General features: G+C 41.4%; 1 pseudogene; it reads right to left on the reverse strand.

The window, feature by feature from the left end:
* Positions 1–291: 291 nt before the first annotated feature.
* On the reverse strand, positions 292–1,110 carry LOC115522941 (annotated as a pseudogene).
* Between the last annotated feature and the right edge of the window lie 8,346 nt (positions 1,111–9,456).

The following is a 9,456-nucleotide window of genomic DNA, read 5'->3' on the forward strand; positions in this document are numbered from 1 at the left end:
GTTTCAAGCCCCTAGAAGGGTAACCTTTAGCCAGTCAACATGGGAATTTCCTGGTCAGCGCTAGGAAATTTACTGATAGACCCTTTCAGTCCCCTTAGGAAAGCAACTTTACCTGAAACAATGGATTCTCTGCTTATAATCTCCTTTCTTCCACCCCCTCTCTACCTTTAAACCTTTTCTCTTCTCTATCCTTTTGGAGATCCCTTCTACTTGCTAGATGGAATGCTGGCCCATTCACAAATCAATTAATAAACCCATTAGATCTTTAAAATGTACTCAGTTGAATTTTTGTTATTTAACACTTCTAATAAGCTTATTAATTTGGTCTTCCCTTTTGCCAGCATCTCTAACTTCTACAAAATGAATGGTCTTTTTCTTTTAATTTTTTAAATATTTACTTATTTTTGAGAGAGAGAGAGAGAGAGAGAGAGAGCACATGTGTGAGCAGGGGAGAGGCAGAGACAGAGGGAGACACAGAATCGGAAGCAGGCTCCAGGCTCTGGGCTGTCAGCACAGAGCCAGACACTGGGCTTGAACTCACGACCATGAGATCATGACCTGTGCCCACGTCAAATGCTTAACTGACTGAGCCACCTAAGGGGCCCCTGAATGGTCTTGTGCTTCCAGCCACCTCGTTCAGAAGATAATGGGAAGAACCAGTAGACATTGTTTGCTACTTTGAAGGGTTTGCCAACAGTGTAGATCTCATGAATTACATCCTCCGCTCCAGCAATGCCATATTTACTAAGAGATGCGGCAATCAACTCTTGTTGATTCTGCCATAACCACGCATGAAAAACATTCACTTACGGACTTCCAGTTAATGGAAGCGTTGTTGAGCTTAACAAAGGTACCACTGAAAGTCTGGCGGATACAAAGAAGCCACAGCACCTTTCAGAATTTGGGGGTCACACCGATCCTGATGGCAAGTGCCGATTTGGGTTCTGCAGGGCAGAGAATTTGCCAGCTTTTCTTGCCATCCTAGCTACTCTCGTATCGGTTCTGTACATCCATCTATATTCTTTGTGATAGCTTATCTTTTTCATAGATAAGCTTTTTCCTTGCCTTTCAAAACATCCTTTGGGCTAATTTCTTTCTTAAGCATTTGATTTTCAAGTGTTTTTTGTTGGTCTGTTTTGTTTTGGTTTGTCTTTTCCTTTTTCTTAGGGGTTCCTGACATAGCAGGAGCCATCTTTTTATTCTCTTCTGCATCTTCCCTGGCTCCAGCCAGAAAAGAGCACCACATAAACTGTTTATCATTTTTTTTTAATTTTTTAAGGGTTTATTTATTTTTTTTTAATTTTTTTAATGTTTATTTATTTTTAGAGACAGAGAGAGACAGAGCATGAATGGGGGAGGGGCAGAGAGAGAGGGAGACACAGAATCGGAAGCAGGCTCCAGGCTCTGAGCCATCAGCCCAGAGCCCGACGCGGGGCTCGAACTCACAGACCGCGAGATCGTGACCTGAGCTGAAGTCGGACGCTTAACCGACTGAGCCACCCAGGCGCCCCGGGTTTATTTATTTTTAAGAGCAAGAGAGACAGAGCATGAGTGGGCGAGGGACAGAGAGAGAGGGAGACACAGAATCGGAAGCAGGCTCCTGGTTCTGAGCTGTCAGCCCAGAGCCCGACGCGGGGCTCAAACTCACGGACCGCGAGATCTTGACCTGAGCCGTAGTCGGAAGCTCAACCGACTGAGCCACCCAGGCGCCCCAGTTTGTAATTTTTTTAACAGGTTGGTGTTATTCCCTTTACTTTGAATTTGCTTTTTTCCCCTCACTATTTATTGTAAGCATCCCTCTTGTTTGGGACATTTATATATCCCAATACATCATTTCCCACTGTGTGTTCGTGTGTGCAGACATGTGCCCATGCCATAATTTAGTCATTTCCCTATTCAGGGGCATTCAGATTGCTTTCGGTTTATTGACCCTATAAACAATGCTACAAAAAGCATTACTCTATATATGTCTTTTATCGAATGTGACCTTTCTTTAAGTTTATTTATTTATTTTGAGAGAGACAGCATGAGAGGGGGAAGGGCAGAGAGAGAGGGAGAGAGAGAATCCCAAGCAGGCCCTGTACTGTCAGCACAGAGCAGGATGTGGGGCTCGAACTCACAAAACCATGAGATCATAACCTGAGCCCAAGCCAAGAATCCAACGCTTAATCGACTGAGCCACCCACTTTTTTCTTTTTTAATTTTTTTTTTCAACGTTTATTTATTTTTGGGACAGAGAGAGACAGAGCATGAACGGGGGAGGGGCAGAGAGAGAGGGAGACACAGAATCGGAAACAGGCTCCAGGCTCTGAGCCATCAGCCCAGAGCCTGACGCGGGGCTCGAACTCCCGGACTGCGAGATCGTGACCTGGCTGAAGTCGGACGCTTAACCGACTGCGCCACCCAGGCGCCCCGCCACCCACTTTTTAATGTAAGTTAGGATTCACGAACTAGAATTTCCATATAACATATAGTCATTTTGATTCAAATGAGCACTGTCAGGTTTATTTACCAAGACAGTAGAATTCACACTATTGCCACCAAAGTACTGGAATGCTCATATTCTTGAGTATATGCCAGCAATAATTGTTATTACTTGTTTAAATGTTTATTTCTGTTTGAGAGAGAGCATGAGCAGGGGAGGGGCAGAGAGAGAGAGAGGGACAGAGGATCTGAAGCTAGCTCTGGGCTGACAGCAAGGAGCCCAACGCAGGGCTCAAACTCACGTACCTTGAGATCATGACCTGAGCCGACGACCGGCACTCGGAAGACTGAGCCACCCAGGTGCCCCTGTTTTTGCTTGTTTAAAACGTTTCCCAGTCTCACGGGTGAAAAGTATTACTGTTGCAATTCAGTATCCTAGGCCAGGGGCAAAGAAGTAAATCCAAAGCAAAGAGAACTATGCCTGAGAACCTGAAATTCTTAGTTGCGCCCATTGGTATCTCTTTCTCCACCTGACCCTTGTTTCAGACCTACTTCCCTCTTTGCCGAGGTCTGAGAAAGTTGGAAATAGCCAGTGTTTTTCCTTGGTAGTGTTTTCTTAAAGATCAACAGGATTATGTCAACTGTTATTACAAGGAAAAGGCCACTGACACACCAGTTTAAAAAGGAAAAGGTGTGTCCACTGGCTAAAGTAAATAAAAGGGCAAAACACATAGTAACAGTTTTAAAACTTAACAGTTACAATAGTACTGAGGAAGCAGGTAAGACAAAGCCGGGGTTCGTTGCTTGCAAATTTCAGGGTGTCTCCTGAACTTTCACAGCCTAATTTGGGAAATTAAATGTCGAACATCCTTGAAAAGTTCCGATACTGGCATTGATATTAAAGAAGGTTTCAAAAGGGTATTAAATACAGTCCTAATTTTGGCCCCACATGACACCCATGATTTCAGAATGATTCATGACTAATGAAAGGATGACCGAGCGTAAACTACATAACATACTGGTGTATGGACTCACCTAATTTTATTTTACATCAAAACAGAAATTGATGCAATTGTAAAACTAACACTCGTTCAATTTTAATTCATAGTCGGCAAGAAATCATTCTTCGTAAGTGGCAAGTGCTTCAACTACAGTTAGAAGTAGTCTTTACTAGGGGCACCTGGGTGGCTCAGTGGGTTAAGAGCCCAATTCTTGGTTTCGGCTCAGGTCACGATCTCATAGTTCATGGTTTCGAGCCTCACATCTGCCTCGCACTGGGAGTGTGGAGCCTACTTGGGATTCTCTCTCACCCCCTCTCTCTCATCCTCTGCCCACCCCTAGTGTCTCTCAAAATAAATAAATAAACTTACAAAAAAATTTTTAAAGCAGTCCTACTAGTTGATAGGGGCAATGTATTGACTTGGAGAGGATGTGAAAATCATCTAACGTTCCAACTCATATTGATTGAACATCAAGAGAGAAAAAATGCTAAGAAATGTGCCACAAGGACAAGTTTGTCACAGTCCCTGAAGCAAGTAGAATCTGGCACAAGATCCCAGAGTAGCTCAGGAATAAAATACTCTATCTAAAACATAACATAGTCTGGGCATAACTCACTGCACAGTGCCCGATATGTCAGAGAGCTGAGCAGAAAATAATGGACACTACTATGTAAAAAAACACAATCACGGATTCATTTATATTGATGGGAGGGACACCTGGTTGGCTCAGTCAGTTAAGCGTCTCTTGATCTCAGCTCAGGTCTTGATCTCAGGGTCGTGAGTTCCAGCCCCGCACTGGGCTTCACGCTGGACACGAACCTATTCAAAAAAAGAAAAAAGATATATTGATGGGAAATACAGTGAAAAGAGACATTCTTTCTGGAAGAGCATGTGCACGTTTTTTTGTGTGTCTCACATGGTATTATGATGTTAGTGGGTGTGCACATCAGTGTCGCTCATTCGTCTACAAGCTGACAGGCAGAAGGCTCTTCATTCATCTTTTCGATGCCCCAAATCTAGCACAGTGTCAGGTTCAGAGTACATGCTCCATAAATGCTGAATGTAGAAATTGAAACATTGATGTTAAACCACCGGAAATACTGTAGTTAGATCTGTTGTTATGCCAGGGCTATGGGTTGAATTTTGCTCCCTGCCCCATGCAAATTTGTATATTGAAGTCCTAACCTGCCATGTGATTATATTTGGATATTGGGCTTTTAGGAGGTAACTAAGGTTAAATAAGATCATAAAAGCAGAGTCCTGATCCAATAGGATTGGTGGCCTTGCAAGAGGAAAAGAGACATCTCTGGGCAAACACACCAGTGAAAGCTATGTGAGCACAGATGGAGAACTGGTCATCTACAAGCCAGGAAAAGAGCTCTCTTACCAGGTTAGAATCTTGATCTTGGACTTCCAGTCTCCAAACTATGAGGAAATAAGTTTCTGGTATTTAAGCCACCCAGTCTCTTGTATTTTGTTATGGCGGCACAAGGAGACCAAATCAACAACCAGTACAAATGCTAATGCTTTTCACTGGCTTTATGACAATGAACAAGACCAAAGAAAAATGGCTTTCTTAAAGTCATTATAATGATCGCCCAAGAATGAATTTTAGCACAATATTTGACATGTGTGAATTTAAGGGCAACCTGAAAGCTTGAGAATAGTACATAACAAAGTAGATGAGAGGGGGGAATTTAAAATATGAGCTGTAAATTACTTTCAACACAAAAAGGGTTTGTTCTTTGCAGAACCATTTATTCAGCCTGCATGTCATTTGACAGAGGGCTCTTTGATTATATTTGATTAACTCTAATAAAGCTTGAAAACCATTTTAGCCTAATGCAAATGGCCCCGTCTCTTCTTAGATTTCATCAAAGATTGGTAACACATTGCATAAGTGTTACTTTCAAACTATAGCCCACTACATTTTCTAATTTGGAGAGGGGAAATGCTTCAAGTGTTTCTTATGAAGCATAGGAGCCCACACAAAAAGAAATGTCATTTATGTCTCGTATTTGTCTCATGATTTGACAGATTTTTATGTAAAGTTGGTCATCAGAAATTTGCAGACCAAAATTAGCAAGATAGCAGTTTGTAAATCCACCCTCCCTATAGAGTTCCTTGGAGGAAAGCTGCCTTTATGGAGTAAGGCAATGAACTCTGAAACGTGACACACACTTAACACATTTGCTGTTATCATGCCCAAATGACCACATTAGTGTAGGTTTAGAAATACAGATCTACGTTACTTTCTCACATTTACCAGCTTTTAAATAGAAGGATGTTCTAAGCCATTAGTACAAAGATGCTTGACATTTTCATGAAAGTGCAGGCAACTTAAGAAGGACAATAGTTTGGTTCTTCTGAAGGTCACTGCTTTTGCTGTTTCTTTTCTTTTCATTTTTTTCCCTTCAAAAATCATATCTACCGCATTCGGCTGCTGGCCGAAAGACTGCTAATTTCTCAGTCATTCTGACATATTTGTTATCAGATCTCTCCAACTTTAGAATTGCCACAGTGATACGTGAACATTTGAAAGGTAAAACTCAAAACCGTATTCTCTTATACTTGCTATGCCTTTTTTATTGATAGTTATGAGCCTCATGTATCAAATTTGCTACTTTTTCTTGAGGCAAAAATTTTGAAAGTGAAATTCTGAGTTTTATTCTTTATTATATCATTGGACTCTAAAATATATGTCCAAGTAGATTCTTCCGTACTGTATAGTTTTGCATCATGTGGAGAACATTTGTAACTAGGTCAACATACACGGTTTCTAGGCACCAACAAGGAGATGATTTGTTGTACCCATATTACAATATTACCAGAGTAACAGGACTAAAATGACTCACTGGGTCCTTGGTTGCAGGGCTCGGTGCTGCAAATGGTACTAAATTAAGGCTCAGAAGCCTGGGCAGTTGTGAAAGTCTCTTTGAGAGACTTTGAGAGGTCATAAGTGACTCTCCTCCAAAACACGAAAGCATCAAACAGGAGGACGTGATGGGCCGGGAAAATATGGAAAGCGTAGAAGAAAAGACCTAAGGCCCCTCTTGCTCCCTGAGAATGCAACCTCAGGCTGATTATCATCTGTGAGTCTTAGAGGAGCCAAAAAAAAAAAAAAAGCTAGTCCAGATGACAGCACCTTGACCTGCATGATCGATCTAGAAGAATAAAAGAATAACCCAATGGCTGCCCTACTGGGTCAGAGCCACCAGGTCAAAAGGACCAGAGGACATTTGGAAGACACATCTGGATCTGAAAAGGAAGAATCTGTACATCTTCAATCGCTGTACCTGAGAGAAGGACTTTCAGAAAGTACCCTTAAATCTTATAAGTTATACACCAATTGTACCTCAAAAAAAAAATCACGAATCTGGTAGCCCAGAAAAGAAGAACTCTGCTTCATATACGAGCTATCGATACCTTGTCCTACGCATTCAGTCAGCACTTACTATTGCTTCCTGTGAATGCGATACTAAAAAGAGATAACAACCGAACAAACACATGGGATTCCTGTCCTCACACAGTTGACAATCTAATGAGGAGATGGAATCCGCACTCACCTGCCTTTTCTCCTTTTCTGCCTCCTTTGCTTGGTCTTCCTTATCTGCTGACCACTGGATGTCCTTATCTGCTGACTGAGCCACCCAGGGGCCCCAGGATTTTTTCTAAATAAAAGAAGATAAGAAAAAATACCAGTGAGGGAGGAAAGTGTATAAGAAATGAAAAGAGGAACAATTATAAAAATCCCATGGGGTTGTAAATAAAGTTAGAAGAAAATAAGAATGCCAAATTAATTATTTGTGGATTATTCTTTAGACCAGGGTTTTTCAAATTCAGCACCATTAACATTATGGGCCAGATCATTTTTTGCTATAGGGAACTGTCTAGTGCATTGTAGGGTATCTGATAGTATCCCAGGCACCCTTGTCTCTAGTTATGGCAATCAAACGTGTCTGCAGATGTTGCCAAATATTCCCTGGGAGGCAAAATTGCTCCCACTTGAGAACTATGGTTTGTTGTTTTTTTTTTTAATTTTTTTTTTCAACGTTTATTTATTTGTGGGACAGAGAGAGACACAGCATGAACGGGGGAGGGGCAGAGAGAGAGGGAGACACAGAATCCGAAACAGGCTCCAGGCTCTGAGCCATCAGCCCAGAGCCTGACGCGGGGCTCGAACTCACGGACCGCGAGATCGTGACCTGGCTGAAGTCGGACGCTCAACCGACTGCGCCACCCAGGCGCCCCGAGAACTATGGTTTTAAAAAGAAAGAGTTGGCGTGCCTGGGTGGCTCAGTCTGTTAAGCATCTGACTCTTGATTTCAGCTCAAGTCATGATCTCACAGTTTCATGAGTTTGACTTCACACAGGGCTCTGTACGGACAGTGCAGAGCCCGCTTGGGATTCTCCCGCTCCTTCTGCCCTACCCCCCACCCCCCGCTTGTACCATCTGTGTCTCTCTCAAGATAAATAAATAAACTTAGAAAAAAGAGAGACTCATTGAAGATTTGAAGCAGCAGATAACACAAAAAATAAAATCAATTGAACTGGCAAGACTTCCCATGCTAACTGGGTGGAGCAGGCAAGAGAAAAAAGTGAAGATATGTTTTGCAATATTCCTACTCAAAGATTATAATAGAGTTCTGAAATACAAAAGAGGTTGTGGAATTGGAAATGACAGATTAAGTGTTATTTATTTACAGAGGGAGACACTCATTAGGGGTATAGAATCAAACAGGCTTATCAACGTTTGTTGTTTTGACAATGGGAAGCAAAGACAGGAATCAAAGATGGCCGTGATAGGTTGAGCCTAATGGCAAGGTAGTGGTTGTGACAAAAGTGGACAATAGTGAGGGAAACAGATTTAAAAGAGAAGATGAGTTCAATTCTTTGAATTGCAAAATAGAATGTACTAGAAGAACATCCAGATAGAAATGTCAAGCCAGAAATTGGAAAATTGAGAGTGAACTTTGGGGGGAAACTCAGGAGTGTAAATGTGGACTTAGAAGCCATTTACGAGGAAAGTAGAGTTGAAGTCATGTGCTGAGATTGCCCAGGAGGAGAGTGCAAAATAGAAAAGGAAGCAACCAGAGATAGATGCTCCATTTAAACACCTGTATCTAAATGGGTATCATATTGAAGGAAGAGAAGAGAGTAGTTGGAGGAGTAGCACAAGAGTAGGAAAACAAAGTGACTAAAGAGACACGAAGGAGAGATTTTAGCAAAGGACAGTTGGGTTAGTTGGTTAATGGTGTCTTCCATTGGTACAAGAGGTTAAAGACCATGACAACAGAGAAAGTGGCTATTGGATTCAGTGAATAGTAAGTAGCTAGGGGGTGTTCAGAACGCAGTGTAAACACAGTGGGGAACAGAAAATAAATTAGAATGAATTTAAAACCACATGGGTGCTGAAAAAGTAGGTATTTAATCCCTCCATTGGTAAAGGGAAAAAGAAATAGAGCAACTGTGTTTCTCAGATAGGACAGAAGTTGTGTCTACTTGTAAGTGACTGGGAAATTAAATATGAGTGATTGAAAATGCAAGAAAGGCAGAGAGAGACGAAAGAAGTGATATTTAATGGAGTGTGACTCCAGAGGAGATGAGAAAGTTTGGAACAAAGGCACAAATGTTCGATTTTCTCAAAGAGGAATGTGTTAGTCTCTAAAACTGGGAGAAGCAAAGAGTAAGAGATAATGCAGTGTGGTAATAAATTACAAAGTTGAAAAAAAAAAAAATTACAAAGTTGAGGATGATTCTCCAAACTATGTACTTTACATGTGATTTAATTTTTAAATGTTTACACCGAACAGAGCCCTTTCAAATAGAAGAGTTGAACGTGATTTCCCTATTCAAGGGAGTACTTGCAAAGAGTATTCTGTACTAGTCTCTGAGCCAGGTGTTCATAGACCGAAGCCAGATTTTTATGGTATACTTTTATTATCCTGTTCAAACTAAATTCCCAGAACATCAGCACATGCTCGGTTAAATATGATATGAAAACACATTGCAAGTACAGAAATGTTATTTT

The sequence above is a fragment of the Lynx canadensis genome, chromosome C2 (genome assembly GCF_007474595.2).
Source record: "Lynx canadensis isolate LIC74 chromosome C2, mLynCan4.pri.v2, whole genome shotgun sequence".
In the NCBI taxonomy this organism is placed as follows: domain Eukaryota; kingdom Metazoa; phylum Chordata; class Mammalia; order Carnivora; family Felidae; genus Lynx; species Lynx canadensis.